Genomic DNA, 27005 nt, shown 5'->3' on the forward strand with positions numbered 1-27005 from the left:
CTGCAAATTTTGCTGTTTAACTATAACTAATGCAAAATCTAAGTATTATATAAAAAAGAGCAGAATGTATAACTGGCAACTGAATTATGTTGGCGTACCTTGGCCCAATGATCCCTACCCTCTAATCCCAATTCACCTGAAGAATGCACTTGATCAACTAGTATTTTCCAGAAAAGGTGATAAAACAAACCTTGAGTACAGACCCTACTAGTCTTACATCAATAACTGACAATAAAATTGGTAACTAGGAACAAATTTGAGGATTATCTATCTTTTGGAAATAACAACAGAAAATGCTGGAAAAACTCAGCAGGCCAGGCAACATCCGTGGAGAGAGAAATAGAGTCAACGTTTCAGGTCAAACCCCTTTGTCAAGACTGAAAAAGCACAGGAAATGAAACAGATTAAAAGGCCATTTTGGGGGCTGGGAAGTGGGGATGAGAGAACAACAGAAGTGAAGACATTAAGAGGTATTCAAAACGAGACAAGATGGTGATAGGACTAGTGGAGACAAAAGACAGCTCTAGATTAGGTGTGAAGTGCGCTGGCAGAATGAGAGACAGCTACCATGTGGGAGAGAAAAAGAGGGAAGGGCCAAAACAAAGGTGTGGATAAAAAATGTAAAAAATGTAATAAGGGCCGAGGTTATGATCTGAAATTGTTAAACTTGATAGCGAGTCCGGAAGGCTGTAAAGTGCCTAATCGGAAGATGAGGTGCTGTTCCTCGAGCTTACGTTGGGTTTCCGTGGAACAATGCAAGAGCCCGAGTACGGTGAGGTCTGAGTGGGAATGGGGCGGTGAATTAAAATGACAGGCGACCAAAAGCTCGGGGTCAGCATTTTCTGTTGTTATTTCGGATTTCCAGCATCCACAGTATTTCACCTATCCTTTTGGGTTTTGCAGGTGATAGAAAGTCAGTAGGGGGAAAAAAAAAAATCATACCCTAAAACAACAATGTAAATTCAGAGAAAAATCATTAATAGAAAAACATCCCAAGTCATTTCATAGAGGCATAATTGGGCAAAAATGGACACGGGCCAAAGTATTGGGATAGCTGTAAAAGCTTGGTCAAAAAGATGGATTTTAAGGAGAGCCTTAAAGGAGCAGGTGGAGGGGTTTAGGGAGTGAATTTCAGAGCATGGTAGCTAAGTGGCTGAAGGCACAGCTACCAATGGTGGAGTGAAGGGAGGGAGGGATGCACAAGAGACCAGAATTGAAAGAACAGAGAGTTCGAGGGTGGGGGTAGGAGGAGAGGCAGTGGGGTTGTAGGGCTGGAGTAGGTTACAGAGATGGGGAGGGTAGAGGCCATGAAGGGATTTAAACATGAGGATAATAATTTTAAATTGGAGCACCATGGCTTTATTCATCCATGGAGTCTCATTAGTGTTGAGTTTGTTATTTCCTTTAGCAGAATATATTGTTCCTGCACTCTGTTGAATGAAAAATTATATTTGGGTTACGGGTTACATGAAGGTAGGTGGGGAGGGGATTGGGCTTGGAGGCCACATTTTGTTGCTGTTAGTGGTTGGGTTCAGGGAGGGATTGGGTTCAAAGCAGCTCAATCAATTTTTCAGTAGGGGTATCCAACTGATGCACCCTGTGAATTGTGCACAATGCACACGCTCATACTGTGCCATCTACCCCTTCAGCTGGCAGTGATCACACTGGGAAAATGTATCAAGACCAGGTCAGGCTGTTGAGAGATGCTAAGGCCTTCAAATTAAAAAGCTACTGATAAATACAAATTATTTCAAAGGTAAGCTTAATTATGTTACTGTGAAATACATGATTATTATGCTAGGAACCTTATTTTGAGATGGTATCAGGGGTGGGGGGGGGGGGGGGAACACACGCAGGAAATGGTGGACAAAAATGTTATTCATTTTTTTAATAAATGTATTTGGTTGGTTCCTCCTGACTGGTTAGTCAGGATTGGTTGTTTTCATAAATCCTTAGGAATTTCTCATAGTTTTACAGCCAGTTTTTTGATTTGTACATTACCTTATTTGTTACTATTTTCTGACACAATTGCGTGTAAGTGTAATGATTTTATAATAGGGACATTGGCATAGGTGTGTACAGTGGTTTACAAGCTATAAAATCAGTATGTTTAGCCCAGATGTAACTCGATGCTTAGATCATCTGACCACATTAAGCTAATTTTGTTATCTTTTGTCCAGTTTGCAAGTTGTGGAACAGTAAAGCAGTGGGCAGTCAACCACTGGGAACAAACCACTAAAGAAAATGGACATAAAACTGACTGCTGATTCAGACAACCACTAGTTTATTAGGGATTGATACTGGTGTTGGCCATTGAACAAGTCAGTGGTCCAAACTATTTAATCCACTTGGCTGAGGGAATAATTGCAGCTGTAGATGGCAATGGCATGAGAACATAAACAGTGAAGAAATGGAATACATGTAATTTCGCCCCCCCCCCCTTTTGAAAGTTTGAGTATAAAGTGAAATATTACTGTTTAAAATCCAAGATAATTTGACCACCAGTTGAACCAGAAATTTTTAACCTGAAATATTAACCTGTCTTTCACTTTCAGGTGCTTGCTTGATCTGTACTTTTCCCACTATTTTATGGATTATCTCATTTTAGTTTTTCTTCTGGCCCATTTCTGTTTTTGTGATCGATTATACTATATGATCTCTGACTCAAATTTTGCAGGCTCAAGTACAGACGAGGGAAGCCATCTGGAAAGCTATGGTTGTAGCATCATAACATCCACTTATTTCAGCTTTTGCCTCTACAGTCCTCGATGGAAAACCATTTCCAACAGGAATCATTCTTTGTGGTCCTTCAGCTTTAACCTCCTTTTACTCTGGGATCATCCTGGACATCAAAGATAATGGCCTGGAAATTGCAGTCGGAGGCTTGCAGCCTGCATACGCCTCCGAACCGCAAGAAAACTCCATATTTATGATAGCTCCGGACTCTTGCGGCGTAAACCTGCATAAAGGCCCACGCATCCCAGGGGCGCATGCGGTTCGCAAGTGTTCCAGGGATCACGTGGGCCGGGCCAGGCCAGCCAAGGGGGTTCCGAGCAGATTTATGGGGATTCCACTTACGCATGGAATCCCCATGAGCATAATAAAACTCACCTAATAGATAAAATTTCACAACATAAATAGTGTGTGTGTGTGAGTGAGAGTGTGAGAGATATATCAATTTCAATATTATAATGAGGCTGGAAGCCTCTTCTTTAACCTCCATTTTGTTTTTCACTGCACTTGGTCCGGTTTTACACTTTATAAAACCCAGCAGTTACAGCAAGGTGGGGACTGCTGCGTCCAGGAGCTAAGTGCCTTTACACTTGCCTCCTGGGTCCAGGGTCCCTACATACACCCCCCGCATTTGGACACCCCCTCACAGGGCCTTCGATCAGCTTCCCGGATCTCGCCACCCCCCCCCCCCCCCCCCAAAACCAGTCCTCCAGGGGGGCTGGCACTGACCCCCCACCTGATCCCTCCCTCCTCTGTGCGGCCTAATGCTGCAGGCCTACCTGCCCGCAGCCAGCCAGACTCTCCATCTAGCTGACTGTGGGTGGGAAACAGAGGTTTCAGTTGCATATCAGGCCCTGCCGCTTTGGACACTTCCCCCCCCCAACCCCCTACCTGCCTTCCCCATGAAAACCAAGCCCCATACCTTTGCCACTGCCTCCATCCCTCTCACCGCCATCAACCTTGAATTTGCGTCTATGTTCTCTTGTCCTACAGTTATGGTTTAACTTAATGTTAACCAATTCACTATCGGAAAAAGATTTGGGATTTTAATTGTGGAAATTGATCTCCAACAATGGAAGATGGATTCAACACCGGATTGGTGTTGGATGATCTTTAGATACTGCTTTGAGGACTATATTCTTTATACTGCAGCAAATATCAGTCTTTTATTCTCGACACATTTACCACAGATAGGTAAGTTCATCAATCAAAGGCTGATTTGGATCACGCATTAAGACATAGTTTACCAAAAGCAAGATCATAACTGTTTTTACTATCCCACCATTACATACCTTTCAGTCCTCTTGGCTCCTGAGATTTGGATCTCCAAAAGTAGTTTGCTTTTCCTCCACAGGCATCATTGCCTCCCATCCTTGAACACCAGTGCTCTGCATCAGTCACCCAAAAATTCGGCCTCCAGGCTTAATCTGCCTGCAGCCTGAAAAATAAGCGCCCCCACCATTGCAGCAGGAAAATACAACTTCAGAATCCAATCCCTCCCCAAACCCTCCGCCAACAGCACAAATGTGGCCTCCAAGCCCAATTCCCTCCCCACCTACCTTCATGTAAGCCATTTTCCATTCAACAGAGTGCAGGAACAATATATTATGCTAAAAGGAAACAAACTAAACACTAATGAGACTCCATGGATGAATAAAGCCATAAGGGAACAATTGAGGGTAAGGAAAGAGGCATACATTAAGAACATGGACAGCAGGGGAGTGCATGATAAGTGAGAATATGAAGAGGTTAAGAGAGAAGTCAAAAAAACAATTGGGAAGGTATAGAGGAACTATGAAATTAAATTATCAAGGTACATAAAACAAAATAGTAATTTCACAGGCACAGCAATAAAAAAGGGGTTGGGAATAGGGGAGAGACAGTATAACACAGGTTTTTGAATATTAAGGGAATCAAGGGCTATGGGGATAGTACAGGAAAGTAGAGATGAGTTAGAAGATCAGCCATGATCTTATTGAATTGATCTTATCGAAGGGCCAAATGGCCTACTCCTGCCCCTATTTCTTATGCAATGATAAAGAGATGGCAGAAATATTAAATATTAGTTTGCTTCAGTATTTACCAGGGAGATAGAACAACTGGACATGGCATTGGATGATGAGATTAGTAATGAGAAGTGCATTTAAAATAAGAGGGGATATATTAAATCAACTAATTAAACTCAGGATAAAACCCTTGGTCCAGATGGACTGTAAATACACAAATCACTAAAAGTTGCGACACAGGTTAGCAAGGCCATAAAAAAGCAAACCAAGCACTGGGGTTTATTTCTACAGGGATAGAATTGAAAAGTAGGGAAGTTATGCTAAACCTGTATCAAACCTTGGTTAGACCACACCTAGAGTACTGCGTACAATTCTGGTTGCCATATTATAAAAAGGATGTAGAGGCACTGGAGAGGGTGCAGAGAAGATTTACAAAGATGATACCAGAAATGCGAGGATGTACACATCAGGAAAGGATGAACAGGCTGGGTCTCTTTTCTCTTGAAAAAAGGCTGAGGGATGACCTAATAAAGGTCTTTAAAATTATCAAAGGTTTTGATAGAGTGGATACAGAAAATGTTTCCACTTGTGGGGAAGAGCATAACAAGAGGCCATCAATAGAAGATAGGTCACCAAGAAATCCAATAGGGAATTCAGAAGAAACTTCTTTACCCAATGAGTGCCGAGAATGTGGAACTCGCTACTACGGGGAGTGGTTGAAGCGAATAGTATAGATGCATTTAAGGGGAGGCTAGACGAGCATATAAGGGAGAAGGGAATAGAGGGTTATGCTGTTAGATTTAGATGAGGAAAGATGGGAGGAGGCTCGAGTGGAGTATAAATGCCAGCCTGGACTGGTTGGGCCGAATAGCCTGTCTGTGCCATATATCCCACGTAATTGTTTTTCCAAATGATCTCTAAGCATACTGCAAGAAAAATATGAATTTGTTCTGCCTCAGTTAATTTTCACATTCCAATTTTTACTGGTTACAAACTATTTACAGGAAACTCTTTTTTAATCCGGCACCGACTGGACCGGCGTGGTGCCGGTTGATCAAAAAGTCTGGATTACAGAGAGGTATACTTACCAAGGTACGAGAGCCCCGGACACGGCCACAGGTGCAGGAGCCCCAATTACACGGCCACAGATCCAGAAGTCCCTGTTGCATGGCCACAGGTGCGGGAACCCCGGTTACACGGCCACTAATATGCAGTAAAACTTACCTGAACCTACTCCTGAATTTTGCCGGTTAAGAGAGTTTTTCCTGTAGTTTTATTTCAGAAATAGCCAGACGTGCAAATTGGTGATCAAGACTACCGATGCTGTCGTTTCTACTTAGAAATCGTTTCTACTTAGAAATCTAAATCAGTGATTGTTTAAAAGCAAATGTATTTATTTTTCTCAGTGGAAATTATGGCAAACCCTCTTCATTTTTACTTCAAATGTAGTACAGTAACTGAGTCAAATGAACATTCACGGTAGAGTGGAGAAACCCAGCAAGTAGAGATAATTTTTTTTTGTATTGAAGACCTGAATATAAACCATAAACTTTGGCATTCATCAAAGGTCATTTTAAAATATTTTAATGGCAGTCAGCAGGACTAGCCAACAGGGGGAAAAAAAAGCATTTTTTAAAATAAATTTGTATTAAAACATGGCAACAGAGTAAAGGATGATATTTTTCTCAGGCAATTTTTCAAACGATGTATATACCAATGCCGGATCCCAAATCCTTCTGTAGTTTCTATCTCCTCTCATGCCCTCAGAACTCACCTTGTCCAAGAGACCTACCTCTTGCTCCTTCAACTCCATTCTCACTAAACTCCTGACTACTCAACTCACCTTCCCACCCCCATGCTAGATGCAAATGGTTCCTTCTCTTCAGATACTGCATCACTCCATTTCAAAACCGCCATCGCCCTTTCCTCAAAAAGCTATTTTTTCCTGTCCTTGAAAACTAGCACCTCATCTCCAATCTACCTTTCCTCTCCAAAGTCCTTCAACTCGTTGCCTCCTCCCAAATCCATGCCCATCTTTCCCGTAACTACATGTTTGAAGTCTCCAATCAGGCCTCCGCCCCGCCACAGCACTGAAACAGCCTTAATCAAAGTCAAATGATATGCTCCACGACAGTGATCATAGTGCACTTTCTCTCCTCGTCCGCCTCAATCTCTGCAGCCTTTGACTAGTCAACCAAGCCAACTTCCTCCACTGCCTCTCGTCCAGCTCAGTGGGACTACCCTTACTTGGTTCCACTCTTACCTATTGCCAGAGCAGCTCTACACCATTACCTCTGGTCTTCCAAGGGTGTATGCTTGGCCCCCACTTCCTCATCTACATGCTGCGCTTTGATGACATAAGAATTAAGAGCACGAGTAGACCATAAAAACTTAGAGCCTGCTCGGCCATTCAATAAGATCATGGGTGATCTTCGACCTCAACTCCATTTTCCCGCCAATCCAGGCATCCCTTGATTCAGGGTTCCAGACCTGAAACGTTAACCCTGTTTCTCTCTCCACGGATGCTGCCTGGCCTGCTGAGTATTTCCAGCATTTTCTGTTGTTATTTCTATCTATCTCTGCCTTGAATATATTCAACGACACAGCATCCACAGCCCTTTGGGGTAGAGAATTCCAAAGGTTCACAACCCTGAGTGAAGAAATTCCTCCTCATCTCCGTCTTAAATGGGTGATCCCTTACCTTAGACTGTGCCCCTTAAGTTCTAGACTCTCCAACCAGGAGAAACAACCTCTTAGCATCCACCCTGTCAATCCCGGTTAGAATCTTATATGTTTCAATGAGATTACCTCTCATTCTTCTAAACTCCAGAGAGTATAGACACAATCTACTCATTCTCTCCTCATAGGACAACCCTCTCATCCCAGGGATCAATCTAATGAACCTTTGCTGCATCGCCTCTAAGGTATGTATGTCCTTCCTCGAATAAGGAGACCAAAACTGTGCACAGTACTCCAGGTGTGGTCTCACCAAGGCCCTGTACAATTGTAGTAAGACTTCCTTACTCTTATACTCCAACCCCCTTGTAATAAAGGCCAACATGCCAATTGCCTTCGTAATTGCTTGCTGTACCTGCATGCTAACTTGTGTTTCCTGTACGAGGACACCAAAATCTCTCTGAACCCCAGCATTTAATAGTTTCTCACCATTTAAAAAACTGTTTTTCTATTCTTCCTACCAAAGTGAATAACCTCACATTTCCCCACATTAAACTCCATCTGCCCACTCACTTAACCTGTCTATATCCATTTGCAGGCTCTGTGTGTCCTCCTCACAGTTTAAGACATGGGGTCAGGTTCCACATGTAAACTAATGGCACCGAGCTCCACCTCTTCTATTCAACCTCCAGCTGAGCTTCAGAACCTCTCCATCACAAAGACTGCCCATTTTCAGCTCTAAGTTCGCCCACCTCCACCCCTGCTTCAGCTCATCTGCTGCTTAATCTTTCATCTGTGCCGTTGTCATCTCCAAAATCAACTATTTCAAAGCTCTCCTGACTGACATCCCAACCTCCAATCTAAATCTCAGCGCATCCAAAACTCTGCTGCCCATATCCTATCCCCCAGAGTCCAGCTCACCCATCATCCTTGTACTGCTTACTTACAATGGCTCCTGGTGCTCCAATTTAAAATTCTTGTCCTCATGTTTAAATCCCTTCATGGCCTCTACCCTCCCCATCTCTGTAACCTACTCCAACCCTACAACCCTCTCCTTCTACCCCCACCCTCGAACTTTGCGTTCTTTCAATTCTGGTCTCTTGTGCATCCTTCCCTCCCTCCCTTCACTCCACCATTGGTAGCTGTGCCTTCAGCCACTTAGCTACCATGCTCTGAAATTCACTCCCTAAACCCCTCCAACTGCCTTGCCTCCTTGAAGGTCCTCCTTAAAATCCATCTTTTTGACCAAGCTTTTACAGCTATCTCAATACTTTGGCCCACATCCATTTTTGCCCAATTATGCCTCTGTGAAATGACTTGGGACGTTTTTCTGTTCAAGGTGCCATTTAAACACTGGCTAGCAACACTTAATTATGGTTAAAATATTCAAAGTCCTAGATAAATTTTCTGCGTTACCCATGCAATTGTTTGGTTCATAAGTTTCTTAATTTTTGACATGAGTCAGCAAAACATCGGAACATCAGGAATATGATGTAGGTTTTGACATTTTTTTATCTTAATACATCAGATCTTATGTAGTACCCCATTTCATACATCACCATAGCCTCCAACTCATTGTCAGCAATGCCATGGAAAATCCAGAAACTGGATTCCAAGATGAATTAAAAATGGAAACGTATTGCTCTCTTCACCATGAGCAGAACAGCAGCTCGTCAGAAAGTTTTATGTAAGCAGGGAGCAAAGAGTATAAAAATACATTCCACCACTGAAACAAAGCAGAACAAAGCTGTGGGTGGGTCATTTAAGTGCTAGGTTTATACAGCAGCTTTCAACACATGCCTGGTAAGAGAAGAGAAATGAATGAGTCAATCAGCAATCGTGCCTATTTTGGGGGGGGGGGGGGGGGGGGGGGGGGGGGGAGATTTGGGAGGAAGGACGGCAAGTCTAACACTTTGTTTACCGCACGTCACTACATCGATGAAGATACTACAGAACTACCAACATTTCAATAACTGCACAATTCCCAATATATCAATCAGACATCTGGAATAACATTCTCTGAGCAGCAATATAAAACTGAAAATGAGGAGTTTCCAGAGCAACACTGGCCCTGATTACTTAGGGAGAATGCAGGATAACAGCAATATATTTTGAAGATCCAACTTCCAAAAACTGGTGAAACCGTGGCATTTTTGTAATCTAAAAACAAATTTGAAAGAAAAAACTGGATTACTATTTTTTTTGGTACAATAAATTCTTAAATTGATGCTGCATACTCCAGATTTTTTTTAATTTTTATAAATGACAGGTCCAGCAGATATTTATTCACTTACAGCACAGCCAGTGTTCCAGCTGCTGTGATGGTTAAAGTGTTGAGTTTTTTTTTTAAATCACACGTTGGTTATTAGAAGAGGGATGGATTCTCGCCTGGCAATTTTCACCATTCCTTTCCTGAAGGCATTGACTTCTTGCTAGGATATGATCATCAGTATGCCAGGCACCTTCTAGTACCTCGCTGGCCCGGATTTTGCAGTCAGCGGCGAACAAACGACGCTCACTGTTCATTGCACTGTTAGTGAAGCTTTGGGAGGAGGGCAAATCGGACAGCAACATCCCGATTTCTGCATTTTACTGCGCATATGCTGAAAGTTGCTGTCCAATTTACTCCACAATAACGGTGAACGCTGATAGACGTAAAATCTGGGCCATTATTTACATAAGCCTCGACAGTGAAGGCTGGCGAACTGTTTGACGACGAGGAGGAAAGAGGCAGAACTCAGCGGCTCCTGTCCTAGCCCAGGAACTTCCAGCAGGGGCTGACGGACAGAATCAAGAGTGCAAACCCTGGTTAAAGTTCTCCTTCAAACCAAGAGTCAATGAGACCAATTGTAGCACTCCTACTGCCAGCCTAACTAAACACAGACCAGGGATCAAAACTAGGATCTCGTTGGTCTATCGGACTCAACTACTCGCTGAATATCACAGGAGCTAGCATTGTACAAAAAATAGGATTATTGAACTTTAAAAAACATTTCATTTGTACTTCTAAGCATATCACAAATATACAATTTTTACTTGTACAGCAGTTTATCATTTATGTTATAAAATTGAAGCTAAAACATGTTTAATTTTGAGTAGGGTTGCAAAATTCTGGGAATTTTTAAAAAGAGGAAACTTTCCATGGGAATTTTGAGTTTTTTTGCACACTGGTGGTTTTTGTCTCTGACCCTTATATTATCTTTGTCGTCAAAATAGACATACTGTTCCATACAAATAAAAACAGGCTTTCAAAACTTTATTTAGGTTATAATTTTGAACTTTATTGAACCCCCACAAAAAAGACCCATCTAAAATAAAATAAAGAGCATCAGCTTATTTAGCCTGTAATTTGTCCTTATTTTGTCCCTTTGAGTCTTCTACTCCTCATTGTTCCTCCTGATTCTCTGACTCTGGCTCGGACGTGTCCATTTCCTCCTCTGTGTCAGTGTCTAGCTGTGTGGTGGACACTTCTGTATCTGGCTCAATAAGTTGTAGGTTCGCCCGGATAGCCACCAGTTTCTCCACTCTCTTGTTAGTCAGCCTGTTGCGCACCTTTGTATGCGTATTCCCAAAGTGACCAGTTTCGTTCAGAGGCCGCTGATGAAGGTGGGATTTGGAGTATCACCGATGCAATAGGTGACAGGGCCTCAGATGCACAAAGTCCCTTCCACCAGGTATGTGCACTGATATGCTTGCATGATTCCCATATCCCATCCCCATTCCAAAGACCTTGCTTGGTAGAGAACTTTGCCAGACTTCCCAGAACTTTGCCCACATCCAGATTGAGATGGTGTGAGAGGGTAGAAATCACACTGTAAGCGCTGTTGATCTGTTCTCCAGAAAGTATTGGTCTCCCAACATGCTTTGGGTCCAGCATGTATGCTGCAGCATGAATCGGCTTGACACAAAATTCTTGACGCGTCTGTATGAATTGAACAATTATCTTCTTCTCTGCTTTGAGCAGCAGGGATGTGGGTACGGCAATGCTGATTTATTCTTTTAAATCAGTAAAAAGCCTGAAAACATCTGACAAGACAGCGTCATCTCCTTCAATCTGAGCAATTGCAGATGCTACTGGTGAGAGTAGTTTAAGGCTGCTAACCACTCTCTCCCAAAACACATCATCCAGCAGTATTTTCTTGATGGTGGTTTCCATATCCCCAGACTGGGATATTGCCATTTCTTGCAGCGACTCCTTACCCTCCAGAAGGCTGTTGTACATTATGACAACACCACCCCATCTAGTGTTGTTGGGCAGCTTCAGTGTGGTGTTCTTGTTCTTTGTCATTTGCTTGGAGTTGTAGGTTGCTGCAACTACCTGTTTTCCCCTGACATACTTAACAACTTGCTTGGCTCTCTTGTACAGTGCTTCCATGGTTCTCAAACCCATGATGTCCTTGAGGAGCAGGTTAAGCCCATGAGCTGTGCACCCAATAGACGTAATATGAGGGTAGGCCTCCTCCACTTGAGCCCAAGCAGCCTTCATATTCGCAGCATTGTCAGTAACTACTGCAAAGACCTTTTGTGATCCAAGATCATTGGATAAATGCTGCTGCATCTTTGTGGCATTCTTTACATATGGCTTTCTATACAGTGTTTGCACATGTACACAGTCTTTCCATCTTTAATGCCTGGGGTAAAATGCTTCCACACATCCGACGGTAAACGTGGCATTGTTCTATGCAGAGAAATAAAGGGCATTCATCTGTGTCGAACTGCGGTCGATCAGCACGATTGCAACAGGGTGAGTACATTTTTGCTGATGCTCCATGTGATGGAAGCATGACCTGTACACACACGACGCTACATCACCAATAGTGTATTATTTTGTATATTTTAAATTGAAGGACAACAGAGTTCAACAAGTAACTGGTTTATTTGGTATAAAGTCTGATTTACTTACTGCATCATCACATCAGCAGAAAACAAAATGACTTCCCTCAGGACCCCTAACCTGGATCTTAAAAAAACTATAGCAGTCTTACAGGTGCCTGCAGGCCAATCACAATTCGATATGCAAATATTACAAATAGAGGGAGCTAATCACTCATCCACCCAATCAGGACACATTTGTCCACAGTCGCACACAAAACTTGTAATTATTAAAACAAGCCAAGTAAGAAGATAAACATATATTGATTAAGAAATTCCTTAATAATTAAGATTCCATCTCTGTTAGTAATTTTAAAGAGAGGACCTGTGGAAAAAAAAAAGAAATACAAAAAAAAATTATGCTAGCATGTGCTTTTTTGGGCAAAATTCCCAAGCTAAACTTCCCGTGGAAAATTTCCGGAAATTTACCGGAAACTTTCCACCCCTTTGCAACCCTAATTTTGAGTAGTTCTAGAAGGACTGGGTCTACAGAAGGGTACTATTGATTCTATCCACTTTAGCATCTAGTTAAACTTTTGATATGCAGATTTAAGGAGAAGGCCACTCAAAACTACTGTGATGCAACAGAGCTGGTGTCTGTTGGAGAGTTTTAAAAAGCTAACTACAAAAGTTAACTATCACCATTTTAAAGTGGATAGGATCCATCCTAGCACCCCGTCTGTAGATCTAGTCCTTCTAGAGATACTCAAAGTAAACAAATGCTTTAGCTCCAATTTTTCACCTCCGGGTTACTCTTCTGATATTTACTTTGCTTTAATGGCTCAGAAGTGGATGCATTAGTCAGCAACTTAAAGCCAAATTCCATTTACTGGCTGAAAGCTGATCACCCTGATGAATTTTTTATGCTCAGACATTTGAAGATATCACTGAGAAAGCACTGTGTGATAACACATTAGCTTGCAAATGGATAGCAATGGCTTTGTAACACATGCAGAAACATCCTAATTATTGTCTGCAATATTAAATTTCAGACAACAGGCAGCTTTCATGGAGCAATCTTCAGATCTTCCGACTGTAGCCTCACATTTTTCCAGATAATCCTATTACGTGGAACTAGCCGGTAATATTTGTACTACACAAGCACAAATCCGATTGTAGCCAGCACTGCGGCACATGGGTGCTGTACCGTAGTAACAATACTTCACCAAAACATTACACAATACTGTAGCTTTCCCTCAATATGTAGCTTACCCCCAAAGGCTAAATAGATTTAGTTGCTCAATGATCTGCTTGCATGCAATCTAAAACTATCCAATACCATTTACAAATTAAATGACATAAGTAGGACTCTGATTCTGTGTACTACAAAGTACAGTATTGAAACAAAACTAAATACCCATTATTTGATCTGAACTATCACTATAATAATGTGTGTATTAAAAACTACTGGTCAAAAACAGTGACATCTTGAATTTTCTCTCACCAATATCATGAATACAACTGCACTCTTCAATTGTGTAACTGCAGGAGGAATTCAGCACAATGGTTTTAAGTGAATTGGGTGAGAATTTGGATTTTAAAAGAAGTTCCCCTTCACAGGGAATGCGTTACACACCAAGATATCAGTAACTGATTCAGATAACTATGATAACAAACCAGGACACTGCAGGAATATTAAAATGTTCTCTTTTGCCAGTATTAACATGCTATGCCAGTTTTTGGTTGTATAATTGCACTGCACATTAGAGCTTCAAAAATCAAAATCTCATCCAGTTAATGTTTAAAGTGCTGTGCCTACCTTGGTAGGAAGTGAAATGCATCAGCTGTTCCGAACCGATGTTATTTTGTTACTAGGCGAGCATGGAAGCAAAAGCAAGTTTACATTTCTGTTCTCTCATCAAAACCTTTTCTGCCATTTAAACTAAAGACTGCAAATTATATTTTTGTGCAATTAATATTTGAATTCAGTGAAGATATCATTAACCATAACAACTATGGCTCAGTTGGTAGCACTCTCGCCTGAGTCAGCAGGCGGTGGGTTCAAGATTCACTCGAGACTTCAACATGAAAATCTGGGCTGACACGCCAGTGCAGTGCTGAAGAAATGCTGCACTGTCAGAGGTGCCGTCTTTTGGATGAGACATTAAACCAAGGCCCCATCTGCTCTCTCAGGTGGACATAAAAGATCCCACCGCACTATTCCGAAGAGCGGGGGAGTTATCCCCGGTGTCCTGGCCAATATTTATCCCTCAATCAATATCACTAGAACAGATTATCTGGTCATTATCTCATCGCTGTTTGTGGGAGCTTGCTGTGCACAAATTGGCTGCCGCGCTTCCTACAACAGTAACAATACTCCAAAAGTACTTCATTGGTTGTAAAGCGCTTTGGGAGGTCTCGAGGTCGTGAAAGGCGCTATATAAATACAAGTCTCTCTTTTTTCCTTCTCTATTTACATCTCCCTAAATTGCACAATGGGCAAGTACATGTGTTGCACTAATGCATTGCAAACCAGGAAATTGCCAGGTTCAATCTCTGGTGTCAACAGAGGGAGACGTCAAATAGCCCAAGAGCATTCACTGATTAGATTTGTAGATGAAAAATGACACTTAGGCAAGGTACCAGAGAACTTCTGGTCTCAAATGGCATCCCAACTAAGAGTCACTACCTTTGGAAAAGAGGATAAGAAAATCAGAGGAAAACTATAAAAGAAACAAAAATAATTGCACAAATGTGGAAAATTGGTCTGGTACGCCACTGCAGGGAAAACCAATTTATTTCACGTCTGCTCAAGTGTAGGTCACAATTGTATTTGCATATCTGGTATCACAGTAATTAGGGAGCTGGGATGTGGTTCATCCAGAAGCTGACAAGTCAGCCTTTGCTACCTCAACCTCAACTAATCAAGAAAATTCCTGGTTGCTGTACAAGTGGTGAAAAAGCAAAATAACTCCATCATACTCGTAATCCACTTGTCTGCTGCCAATGCACCGGTATGACGACTATCAGTGATTTCAAATGAGTCATCAAGTCTGAATATTGGTGCAACAGTGTGACAAACACACCTTAAATTAAGAGTTTCTATGCTTTTCTCCGATCCTATTGACCAGCTGTACTTTATACTATGGTAATTTCACCTTTAAGCTTCTGACTACACAGTAAGAATGCTGGAATAATTTCTCCGCTAAATAAAAGCAGAAAATGCCCACAGTGAGGTGGTTTAATGAAGAATGGTTTTAATGTAGCCAGCAATAACTAAACCAGACCAGACATCAAGTAGCCACAGTATGAAAATCGTGCAGCAACTTCCATATAATTATATACAAGATTTTTTTTTGAATTCCAGCAATCTTAATTGAGAGGAGGATATTAATTATAGCTGTGCTCGACTGCATACAGTATTCGGAGGAAAGGTTCAAAGATCAAATGTGAGCTGTTAAAAGCAGCATGCCCTCTCCCTCACTCCTTCCCTCGCTCCCTAGCCCAAATCTTAACACATTATGCATTTGAAGTAAATTATTTATTGCATCAGGTCCATCTAATAATGGTGGTAAATAAAGTTGCAGCAGGTTTTACACTAGAACAATAGAAGATTAAAGCACAACTCAGCCTGGTGCTTCAATCAGCTCTCAGCATATAAAGCACACCATTATAAAAACATTAATACATGCACTTTGGAGATTTAATGGGAAGATCAATTGCACACTTCACAATTTTTCACAATGAACACAGTTGTGTAAATTGTAGCATTGGTTAAGTATGTACAGACATTTGATGCACATTTTTGTATATACAGGTATAAATGTGGGTTTTAACAGGTCCTCTTTGAAGAGCTATGAAGGCTGTTATTAAGATTAAGACTCACCCACTTCATTATGCAGTAAACAGCATGTGGTAATTTCACCTTTAAGCTTCTGACTACACAGTAAGAATGCTGGAATAATTTCTCCGCTAAATAAAAGCAGAAAATGCCCACAGTGAGGTGGTTTAGTGAAGAACGGTTTTAATGTAGCCAACAATAACTAAATCAGACCAGACATCAAGCAGCCACAGTAACCTGTGGAGGCCGAGTTTCACCTTCATTGGCTGTATCAGATCATGTGATTTAAACTTCTTTAACTAAAAACAATTACAAGCTGTTCCACTTAAAGGAAAGCAGCAAGCAACGGATATATATACTACCAATCATTAATTAATTTACATGTTACAATGGAATGTAAAAAAACAAAAACAGAAGTTGGTTTTTACATGCTAGTATCTACTGTAAGCTCAGAGTATCCTCTTGCCCAGCATTATTTACTACAAGTCAGGTTACTCGGCTGTAAGAATGTGCATGGACACCAGAGTACATATTAAATTTATATCCATTCAGATGACTCAGCAAGTTTATCCAATGAAAACAGGAAGGGCTCGGTTTCAATTCCCGGTCTATTCAGAGTTAGCTGATCTCCAACAAGGGCAGCAAAGGTGCTACAATTGGTATTGGCACCCTTGATTATTGAGGAGGGGCAGGGAATCAAGTCTGGTTCCTGTTCCTCATCACCATCCACTATTGGTAGATATTCTTTAATTCCAACAATCTTGTTGGCTGGGAGGAAGATAACATTTGGACATGTTAGACTGCATACAGTATGCATGGGAAAGGTTCAAAGATCAAATATGTGCTGTTCTAGGAACACGAGTAGGCCATTCAGCCCTCGAGCCTGTTCCGCCATTCAATGAGATCATGGCTGACCTGCGACCTAACTCCATATCCCCGCCTTTGGCCCATATCCCTTAATACCTTTGGTTAACAAAAAGCCATCAATCTCAGATTTAAAATTAACAATTGATCCAGCAACAATTGCCATTTGCAGAAGAGAGTTCCAAACTTCTACCACCCTGTTATTTTCTGTTGTAGGAACGTGGGTTCCTAACTAAAAGACTGAGTTCTACTCAGGCGATCAAACAAAACAAACTTTAATGAAACAAACAGGCTTTAACAATAAACTGCAGGATAACATCGAATGTAGGTCTGCTCTCTCTGGAGGCTCCACGAGGACTGCCCCTGCAGTCCCGTGGCTGACGTCATCACGTGACGTCATCACGTTTTAACCGCGCTGTTAAAGTAACCACACTCTGTACAGTTAAACAGCACAAATAAAGATACAGACTCAGACTGTAGCTAACATGTTGTTAAAGGAATTATATACAAACGATCCGAGTCCTTTGGTGGCTCCGCCACATGCGCCCCCTCCCCCCCCCAGAATTGTCTGTAACAGCAAAAGTGAGACGTCGAGGAGGCCTGACGAGTCTGTCCGAGCGACTTCGGTAACCCTGCAGAGGAAGCTGATGGACGGTGGTCGAGCTGGCGCGGCGAGTGTGGTCGAGCGGCTGTGGTTGATCTGGCACGGCGGCTACGGGCGGTCGGCCACGTTTAGGCGGTTGAGCGACGGCGACTGGGCGGTCCAGGTCCAGGTGAGCCGGCTTCAACCGGTCCACTGAAATGTGATCCGGCTTTCCTCCGATGTCGACCAAAAAGGATTTGTCTCCTGATTCAATGACGCGGAAAGGACCCGTGTAAGGGGGCTTGAGCGGATCCCGGTGAGCGTCGTGGCGGATAAATACGTACTCAGCATTCTTCGGGTCCGCTGGCACGTGGGAGCTCTGTCGGCCGTGATTTGATGTAGGTACCGGAGCGAAGCATCTGGCCGCTTCCTGGTGGCTGACGAGTTGCTGGGAGGCGGACCATGGCTCTGTGGGAGAAGGGAGGAAATCCCCTGGGACTCGGAGCGGATGGCCATAAACGAGTTCGGCCAAGGACGATTGCAGGTCTTCTTTGGACGCCGTACGAAGACCCAAAAGGACCCAGTCCACCCATTCCGCACCTTGAAGACTGGCCCGTAGGGCGGCTTTAAGCGACCTGTGGAATCGCTCGCAAAGGCCGTTCGCCTGTGGATGATAGGCGGTGGTGCGATGAAATTTGGTGCCGAGCCCCTAAGCTACAGCGTTCCAGAGCTCCGAGCAAAATTGTGACCCACGATCGGGAGAGATGTCCGCCGGTACCCCAAAACGAGCAACCCAACAGAAGATGAAAGCTCTAGCGACGTCTGCCGCAGTGGTGGAAACCAAAGGAATTGCCTCTGGCCACCTAGTGGTGTAGTCCACCATGCTGAGATGCGTATAACCATGAGAAGGCGGAAGTGGCCCCACGAGGTCCACATGCACGTGGTCGAAATGACGCTCCGGAACAGCGAACGTAGCCACTGGAGCTTTTACACGATGCTGGACCTTGGCCTTCTGGCAGACCACGCAGGTGTTGGCCCAGTCACGGACATTGAGGTGCATACCCTTCCAGACGAACTTCGCCGACATTAACCGTTGTGAAGCCTTCATACCAGGGTGTGACAACCCATGTATGGCGTCAAACGCCTTCCGGTGCCATGCGACTGGCACAATAGGTCGGGGAACGCCCATGGAGACGTCGCAAAGGAGCGTGGTGCCTGCGGCCTGGAAACTGACGTCGGTCGCTTGGAAACTAGAGGGGACGGTTCTGTATGATTGGACCTCTGGGTCCGAGGCCTGATCCGCAGCCATGAGGGCGTAGTCAATCCCCAGGTGAACCGCATGGACCGTCGCGCGGGAGAGGCAATCCGCCACCAGGTTGTATTTACCAGACACATGTTGAATGTCCGTGGTAAATTCAGAAATAAATGTCAGGAGACGTTGTTGACGAGCGGACCACGGTTCGGCGGTCTTGGCCATGGCGAACGTCAGAGGCTTGTGGTCGACAAAAGCCGTGAAGGGACGTCCTTCTAATAAGAACCGGAAATGGCGAATGGCCAGAAAAAAAGGGCCAGCAACTCTCGATCGAAGGTGCTGTATTTTCTTTCATTTTTCCGTAGTTGACAGCTGAAAAACACCAGCAGTTGCCACGTGCCGTTCACCCACTGCTCCTGCACTGCGCCGATGGCGTAGTCTGACGCGTCTGTGGCAAGGGCGATGGTGGCACCTGGAAGTGGGTGCGCCAGCATGGTTGCGTTGGCCAAAGCGCTCTTGGTGTTGACGAACGCCTGGTCCATCTCGGCCGTCCAGCTGATTAGATCCTTACCGGACTTGTCCTCGAGGGCCCCGTACAAAGGCTGCATTACCTGAGCCGCCTTAGGGACGAATCGGTGATAGAAATTGACCATCCCCAGGAACTCTTGCAGGGCCTTGACTGTTGGCGGGCGCGGGAAAGAGGTAACAGCTTCCACCTTCGTCAGTGAGGGGACGGCGCCGTCTGATGTTATGCGGTGTCCCAAGAAATCGATCCACTGCAGGCCGAACTGGCACTTGGCTGGGTTGATGATCAAACCGTGCTGGCTGAGGCGTGTAAAGAGGGTACGCAAATGGCAGATGTGCTCTTCCTTGCTAGCGCTGGCGATGAGAATGTCGTCAAGGTAGACGAAGATCAAGTTTAGGTCTCAGAGCACGGAGTCCATTAAGCGCTGGAAAGCCTGTGCCGCGTTCTTCAAGCCAAACGGCATCCGCAGGAACGCAAAGGCCGAAAAGGGGTGGTGACTGCGGTTTTCGGGACATCTTGCGGGTGCACGGGAACTTGGTGATACCCCTGGACGAGGTCGACTTTAGAAAAAAGATAGAATTTCCCGCCAAATGGGCCGAGAAATCCTGAATATGCGGTATCGGGTACCGATCAGGAGTAGTGGCGTCGGTAGTCACCGCATGGCCGCCAGCACCGCCCGGTTTCGGAACAATGTGGAGAGGCGAAGACCAGGGACTATTCGACTGGCGAATAATCCCCAGCCGCTCCATCGTGTTGAACTCCGCTTTCGCAGCCGCGAGCTTGCTGGGTTCGAGCCTTCTAGCCCGTGCATAAACCGGGGAGCCAGTAGTGGCGATATGATGTTCAACACCATGCTTCGTGGCCGAGGAGAAAGTGGGCCTTGTCAGCTCTGGGAACTCCGAGGAGTCGAGTGAAGTCATCCGGAGAAGGGAACGCGCAGGCGATAGAGCGCGGTGGTACCGCGGTGGCACGGAATCGAGTGGAAGGTGCCCGCATTGATCAACCGGCGGTGCCGGACATCGATGAGGAGGCCGTTGGCGCACAGAAAATCCGCCCCTAGGATGGCCTGCGAGACTGTGGCCGTGACGAATTCCCAATGGAAGCGCTGACCACCGAAACAGACTTGGACACGCCGCTTTCGGAACGTTCGAATGGCTGCGCCATTAGCCGCCACGAATGAAAAGCCGTGGTTCCCAGCCTGCATATCGAGATTCGACGCAGGTAGGATGCTACACTGCGCCCTGGTGTCACAAAGGAAACGTCGACCCGATAGGGAATCGGTGATGTAAAGACGTTTCCCCGTAGATCCGATGGCCATCGCAGCCGCGGAGTGCCCGTTAGACCCGGTCCTCTTTCGCCAGGAACGCTGCAGGAGCTTTGTTTTTTTTTGGGGCGAAAAACTGCAGGGAGAGCGGCAGCGTCGTGCTTTCGTGCCAAAACGGGCGTGGTAGGAGCACCAGCCCGCTGCAAGAGCTGGAGCCGCGTCTGTGGGGGATGGGCGCCTCGTGGCCGCGCAGCCCTGCTGGATTACTGTGAAAATCTTATCTGCTTCGGCAGCAAGCTCAGCGCAGTCTGTAATCTCTGATCTGGCTAGGGCAGCCTGCACCTGCTCCGGCAGTTGGCAGAGGAATAGCTCCCGGAAGAGGAAGCATTGCGGTTCGGCACCTATGAGCGTGAGCATTTGGCTCATGAGCTCGGACGGTTTGGAGTCCCCGAGGCCGGGCATAGCGAGGAGCCAGCAAGCGTGTTCTGACTTCGAGAGCCCGAAGACCTGTAGCAACCGCGCCTTTAACTTATCATACTTGCTGTCAGTAGGAGGACTACCAAGGAGGCTGACGATCCGCGAGGCAGTGGCGCTATCGAGGGCGGAGACCACGTAGTAATAACGGGTCTGATCCGCGACGATGTTCCGGATGGCGAACTGGGCTTCAGCCTGGATAAACCACGTGGCTGGTTGTTGCTCCCAGAACTGTGGCAGTTTCAGAGTCACGGTGTTCGTGTCCATGCTGAAGACCTTCCACGAAAACCATTCACGAAAGTCGGGGTCACCAATGTAGGAACGTGGGTTCCTAACTAAAAGACTGAGTTCTACTCGGGCGATCAAACAAAATGAACTTTAATGAAACAAACAGGCTTTAACAAGAAACTGCAGGATAACATCGAATGTAGGTCTGCTCTCTCTGGAGGTTCCACGAGGACTGCCCCTGCAGTCCCGTGGCGGACGTCATGACGTCATCACGTTTTCCGACCAGTGGGGGAATCACGTGATGAACGGCGTGATGTCATCACGTTTTAGCCACGCTGTTAAAGTAACCACACTCTGTACAGTTAAACAGCATAAATCAAGATACAGACTCAGACTGTAGCTAACATGTTGTTAAAGGAATTATATACAAATGATCTGAGTCCTTTGGTGGCTCCGCCACACTGTACCTGTTCATGACATCTTCATGATCTATGTACCTGAACCTCAAGTCTCTTTGGACCTCCACTGTTTTTAGCCTTTCACCATTTAGAAAGTACCCCATTCTATCCTTTTTAGGTCCAAAGTGGATGACCTCACATTTGCCTACATTGAAATCCATTTGCCACAGTTTTGCCCATTCACTTAATCTATCGATATCCCTTTGTAATTTTATGCTTCCATCTACACTGCCTACAATGCCACCTATCTTTATGTCATCGGCAAATTTGAATATATGACTATTTATGCCATCTAAGTCATTAATAAATATTGTGAAGTGTGAATAGCACTGGCCACTTCCCTCCTCCAGCCTGAGTAAAGGAACCTCCACATCAGGACCATAAACAACATTCCAGTATCTTTTGCACTGAAACAAGATTAAATCATAATCTGAGCACAGAATTTGGAGACAGAGCTGGGTGAATCGCAATCAGTGTAGATTGCAGAATGGAAGAATTTGGTGATAAGGAAGGCGGCGGTTTCTCACGTCCAACTCAAAAGGAGGGGTGGAGCCACAGAACCAGAGGATGCCAAGTTAAGTATCTGGCTATCTAATATTTTGGTACTGTGTGTTTAATATCTCAGTGGTTCTGGTTAAACTTGCGTAAATAATGTTGTCTTTTTTTCTCTCCAAGTTAGGGCAGTGGGTTAAACTAAGAAGTTTAGTTAGTAGGCTAATAAATAGAGGCATGGCAGGGCACCTCAGTCCCGTCGGATGCACATCCTGTGCCATGTAGGAAGTCCAGGATGCTTCTTGTGCCCTGGACAATCATGTGTGCAGGAAGTGTCGTCGGCTGGAGGAGCTCGTGCTCCGGATTTCGGAGCTTGAGCAGCGGCTGGTGTCACTGCAGTGCATCTGCGAGGCTGAGAGCTACGTGGGTAGCACGTTTCAGGAGGTGGTCACGCCGCAGCTCGAGAGTTTGCAGGCAGAGAGAGAATGGGTGACCGCCAGACAGACAAAGAACTAGGCTGGTAGTGCAGGAGTCCAGAGTGCATCTAGCTCTCTAACCGGTATTCAATTCTAAATACTGGTGAGGGCGATGGTTCCTCTGGGGAGTACAGCCAGAGCCAAGGCCATAGCATCATGAGTGGCTCAGCTGTACCGGTGAGGGGGGTGGGGGGCAGTAACAGGAAAGAAGGTCAAAAAAGCAATAGTGATAGGGGATTCAATAGTTAGGGGAACAGACAGGTGTTTCTGTGGCCACAGGTGTGACTCCAGGTTGCCTTCCTGGTGCCAGTGTCAAGGAGGTATGGGGTATGGGGAGAAAGCAGGGACAGGGTACTGAATTTGGATGATCAGCCTTGATCGCATTGAATGGCGGAGCAGGCTCGAGGGGCCGAATGGCCTACTCCTGCTCCTATCTTCTGTGTTTCTATGAGGTCACTGAGCGGCTGCAGGACATTCTATGGGGGGAGGGTGAACAGCCAGAGGTTGTGGCCCATATTGGTAGAAAGAGGGATGCGGTCCTGCAGGCAGATTTTAGGGAGCTAGGAAAGAGAATAAATAAGCAGGCATTAAAAGTAGTAATCTCTGGATTACTCAGGGTGCCACGCACTAGTGAGTACAGAAATAGGAGGACAGAGCAAATGAATGAGTGGCTGGCGAGATGGTGCAGGAGGGAGGGCTTTAGATTCCTGAGGCATTGGGACTGGTTCTGGGGAGGTGGGACCTGTACAAGCCGGACCCAATATCCTCGCCAGCTGAGAGCAAAACAAAGATTTGGGGGGGGGGGGGGGGTGTTGCTGGTGCTGTTGGGGAGGGTTTAAAATAGCTTGATAGCTTGGCAGGGGGGTGGGAACCTGAGCTTAGATTCAGAAGGGAGAGAAGCAAAGCTCAAAATTGAAGGCAAAAAATTAGTAAGTGAGTTTGGAAACAAAGGCTAGAAAATAGACAACAAAGGGGTTTGGCAGTGCTTAATAATGGTATATAATTCAATGCAAGGAGTCTAGTGAATAAGGCAGATGCGCTGAGGGCACAGAGAGATATGTGGGAGTATGATATTACTGTATAGCTATTAATTAATGAAACATGGGAATGAAGGGCAGGAATGGCAGCTCAACATTCCTGGTTTACGGGGTTTTCAGACAAGGAGGATGATAAAAAAGGAGGGGGGGGTCGCCATATTGGTTAAAGAAACAATTTAAGGAGGGATAATATGTTAGAAGGATCATCAAATGAGGCCGTATGGGTTGAATTGAAGAACAAAAAAGGTGCAATCACTCTGCTGGGAGTGTACTATAGACCCCCAAATAGTCAGAGAAATAGAAGAGCAAATATATAGGCAAATTTCTGAGAAGTGCAAAAACAATAGGGCAGTAATAGTAGGGGGTTTTAACTCCCCGAACATTAACTGGGATAGAAAAGTGTAAAAGGTATAGAGAGCGCAGAATTCTTAAAATGCATTCAGGAGAACTTTTTTAGCCAGTACGTAGCAAGCCAACAAGATAGGGGGCACTTCTGGATTTCTGGAAAAGGACAAAGATAGACTAGGTGTAAAAGTTCTCAACTGGGGAAAGGCCAATTTTACTAAACTGAGATGCGATTTTGCAAAAGTGGACTGGAAACAGCTACTTGAAGGTAAATCAGTGTCAGAGCAGTGGGAGGCATTCAAGGAGGAGATGGTGAGGGTTCAGACCAAAAAGAGTGAAAGCAAAACAAAGATTGGGGCTCTCACATGGGGAAAAGGCAAACTTGAAATAAAGATGCACACACTTTTTTTAAAAAAAAGTAAAACATTTTTTGCTAAGTGTTTTCATTTTAGATTTTGTTAAAATTAATGAGTTTTCCAGGCCCTTAACATTTGTTTAGCAGCAATAACGCTGTCAAAACCTCAGTTACAGCTAATCCCTTAGGGTCTAATTTGTAGTGGGGAATGTAACAGCGTACTTACTGCAGAAGAGCTGAAGCTTATCAGTTTCCGAGCTCAGAGAGCGGGAGAGCCAGACCTGCGAGAGGAGAGGCGGGAGAGGCTGATTTAAACCGAGCTCCGAGAGCGGGAGAGGCGGACCTGCAAGAGGCACAAAGTCAGCGAGAGGAGAGAGAGAAGTAAAAAGTAATCGAAGTGTGACGTCACCAGAAAGCAGGTAAGTGATTGGAAAAAGCGAGAAATACTCACCAACCAAACTTAAATTTTGCGGTTTATAGGTACTAAGGTCTCTGTTGTGTAGCGGGGACTGCTGGTAAACAAGGGCCCTTGAGTATATCATTTAATTATACTGTAATTGGTGGAGTTCATTTGATTTAATTTGAATTAATTAAAGTCATGGCAGTACAGCTCGGCGCCGTGGTATGCTCCTCCTGCACTATGTGGGAAATCAGGGACACTTCCTGTGTCCCTGACGACCATGTGTGCGGGAAGTGTATCCAGCTGCAGCTACTGGCAGACCGCATTGCGGCGCTGGAGCTGCGAATTGATACATACTGGAACATTCGCGATGCTGAGGACATCGTGGAAAGCACGTTTAATGAGTTGGTCACACCGCAGGTAAAGGCTGCACACAGTCAGGAAGGGAATGGGTGACCGCCAGGCAGAGTAGTAGGCGCAGGCAGGTAGTGCAGGGGTCCCCTGTGACCATCCCCCTCTCAAACAGATGTACCGCTTTGGATATTGTTGGGGAGGATGGTTTATTGAGGGAAAGCAGCAGCAGCCAACTTCATGGCACCATGGGTTGTTCTGCTGCACAGGACGGGAGGAAAAAGAGGGGTAGAGCTATAGTAATAGAGGATTCTATTGAAAGGGGAATAGATAGGCATTTCTGCGGTCGCAAATGAGACTCCAGGATGGTATGTTGCCTCCCTGGTGCAAGGGTCAAGGATGTCTCCGAGCGGCTGCAGAGCATTTTGGAAGGGGAGGGTGAACAGCCAGTTGTCGTGGTGCATATAGGTAGCAACGATATAGGTAAAAACCGGGATGAGGTCCTAAAAGCTGAATATAGGGAGTTAGGAGGTAAATTAAAAAATAGGACCTCAAAAAGGTAGTAATCTCAGGATTGCTACCAGTGCCACGTGCTAGTCAGAGTAGAAATAGAAGGATATTTCAGATGAATACGTGGCAAGAGGAATGGTGCAAGGGGGAGGGATTCAAATTCCTGGGACATTGGAACCAGTTCTGGGGGAGGTGTGACCAGTACAAACTGGACGGTTTGCACCTAGGCAGGACAGGGACCGATGTCCTAGGGGGAGTGTTTGCTTGTGCTCTGGGGGAGGGTTTAAACTAAAATGGCAGGGGTTTGGGAACCTGAGCAGGGAGACAGAGGGAAGGGAAACAAGGATAGAAGCAAAAGACAGGAAGGAGAAAAGCAAAAAGGTGGCAGTCAGAGAAATCAAGGGTTTAAATCAAACATGGCCACAGTAAATAATAATTCAAAAAGGTCTAAGTGTTAAAAAAACAAGCCTGAACGCTTTGTATCTTAATGCGAGGAGCATTCGTAATAAGGTGGATGAATGAGCTGCGCAAATAGAGGTAAACGGATATATGATATGATTGGGATTACGGAAACATGGCTCCAGGGTGACCAAGGCTGGGAATTCAACATCCAGGGGTATTCAATATTCAGGAAAGACAGGCAAAAAGGAAAAGGAGGTGGGGTAGCATTGCTGGTTAAAGAGAGGATTAACACAATTGTAAGGAAGGATATTAGCTCTGATGATGGGGAATCTGTATGGGTAGAACTGAGAAATACCATGGGGCAGAAAACGTTAGTGGGAGTGGTATACAGACCCCCAAACAGTAATGCGGAGGTTGGGGATGGAATTAAACGGGAAATTAGAGAAGCGTACAATAAGGGCACAGCAGTCATCATGGGTGACTTTAATCTACATATAGATTGGGCTAACCAAATTAGTAACAATACTGTGGAGGAGGAATTCCTGGAGTGTATACGGGGTGGTTTCCTGGGCCAATATGTCGAGGAACCAATTAGAGACCAGGCCATCTTAGACTGGGTATTATGTAATGAGAAAGGATTAATTAGCAATCTTGTTGTGCGAGGTCCCTTGGGGAGGAGCGATCATAATATGATCGAATTCATTAAGATGGAGAGTGAAGTAGTTGACTCAGACACTAGGGTCCTGAATTTAAATAAAGGAAACTACGATGGTATGAGGCGCGAGTTGGGTAGGATTGATTGGGGAATGTTACTCAAAAGGGTCGATGGTGGATAGGCAATGGCAAACATTCAAAGATTGCATGGATGAACTACAGAATTTGTTCATCCCTGTTTGGCATAAAAATAAAACAAAAAAGGT

At 44.8% G+C, this 27005-nt stretch overlaps 1 protein-coding gene across 11 annotated transcripts in view; it reads right to left on the reverse strand.

Moving 5' to 3' along the window:
- ncoa2 (nuclear receptor coactivator 2) overlaps nucleotides 1–27005 on the reverse strand; it is a 375715-nt gene that overhangs the window by 209175 nt on the left and 139535 nt on the right. The window contains exon 3 of one of the 11 annotated variants that reach the window (XM_085993130.1): nucleotides 16114–16199. The exons of the other annotated variants lie outside the window; for them this stretch is intronic. The gene's annotated coding sequence lies outside the window, so the exon portion shown is untranslated. The remainder of the gene's footprint in view (nucleotides 1–16113; nucleotides 16200–27005) is intronic. 11 annotated transcript variants of the gene reach the window in all.

Source organism: Somniosus microcephalus, chromosome 7 (genome assembly GCF_052327205.1).
Source record: "Somniosus microcephalus isolate GS21.2 chromosome 7, FLI_Smic_1.0, whole genome shotgun sequence".
Taxonomy (NCBI): domain Eukaryota; kingdom Metazoa; phylum Chordata; class Chondrichthyes; order Squaliformes; family Somniosidae; genus Somniosus; species Somniosus microcephalus.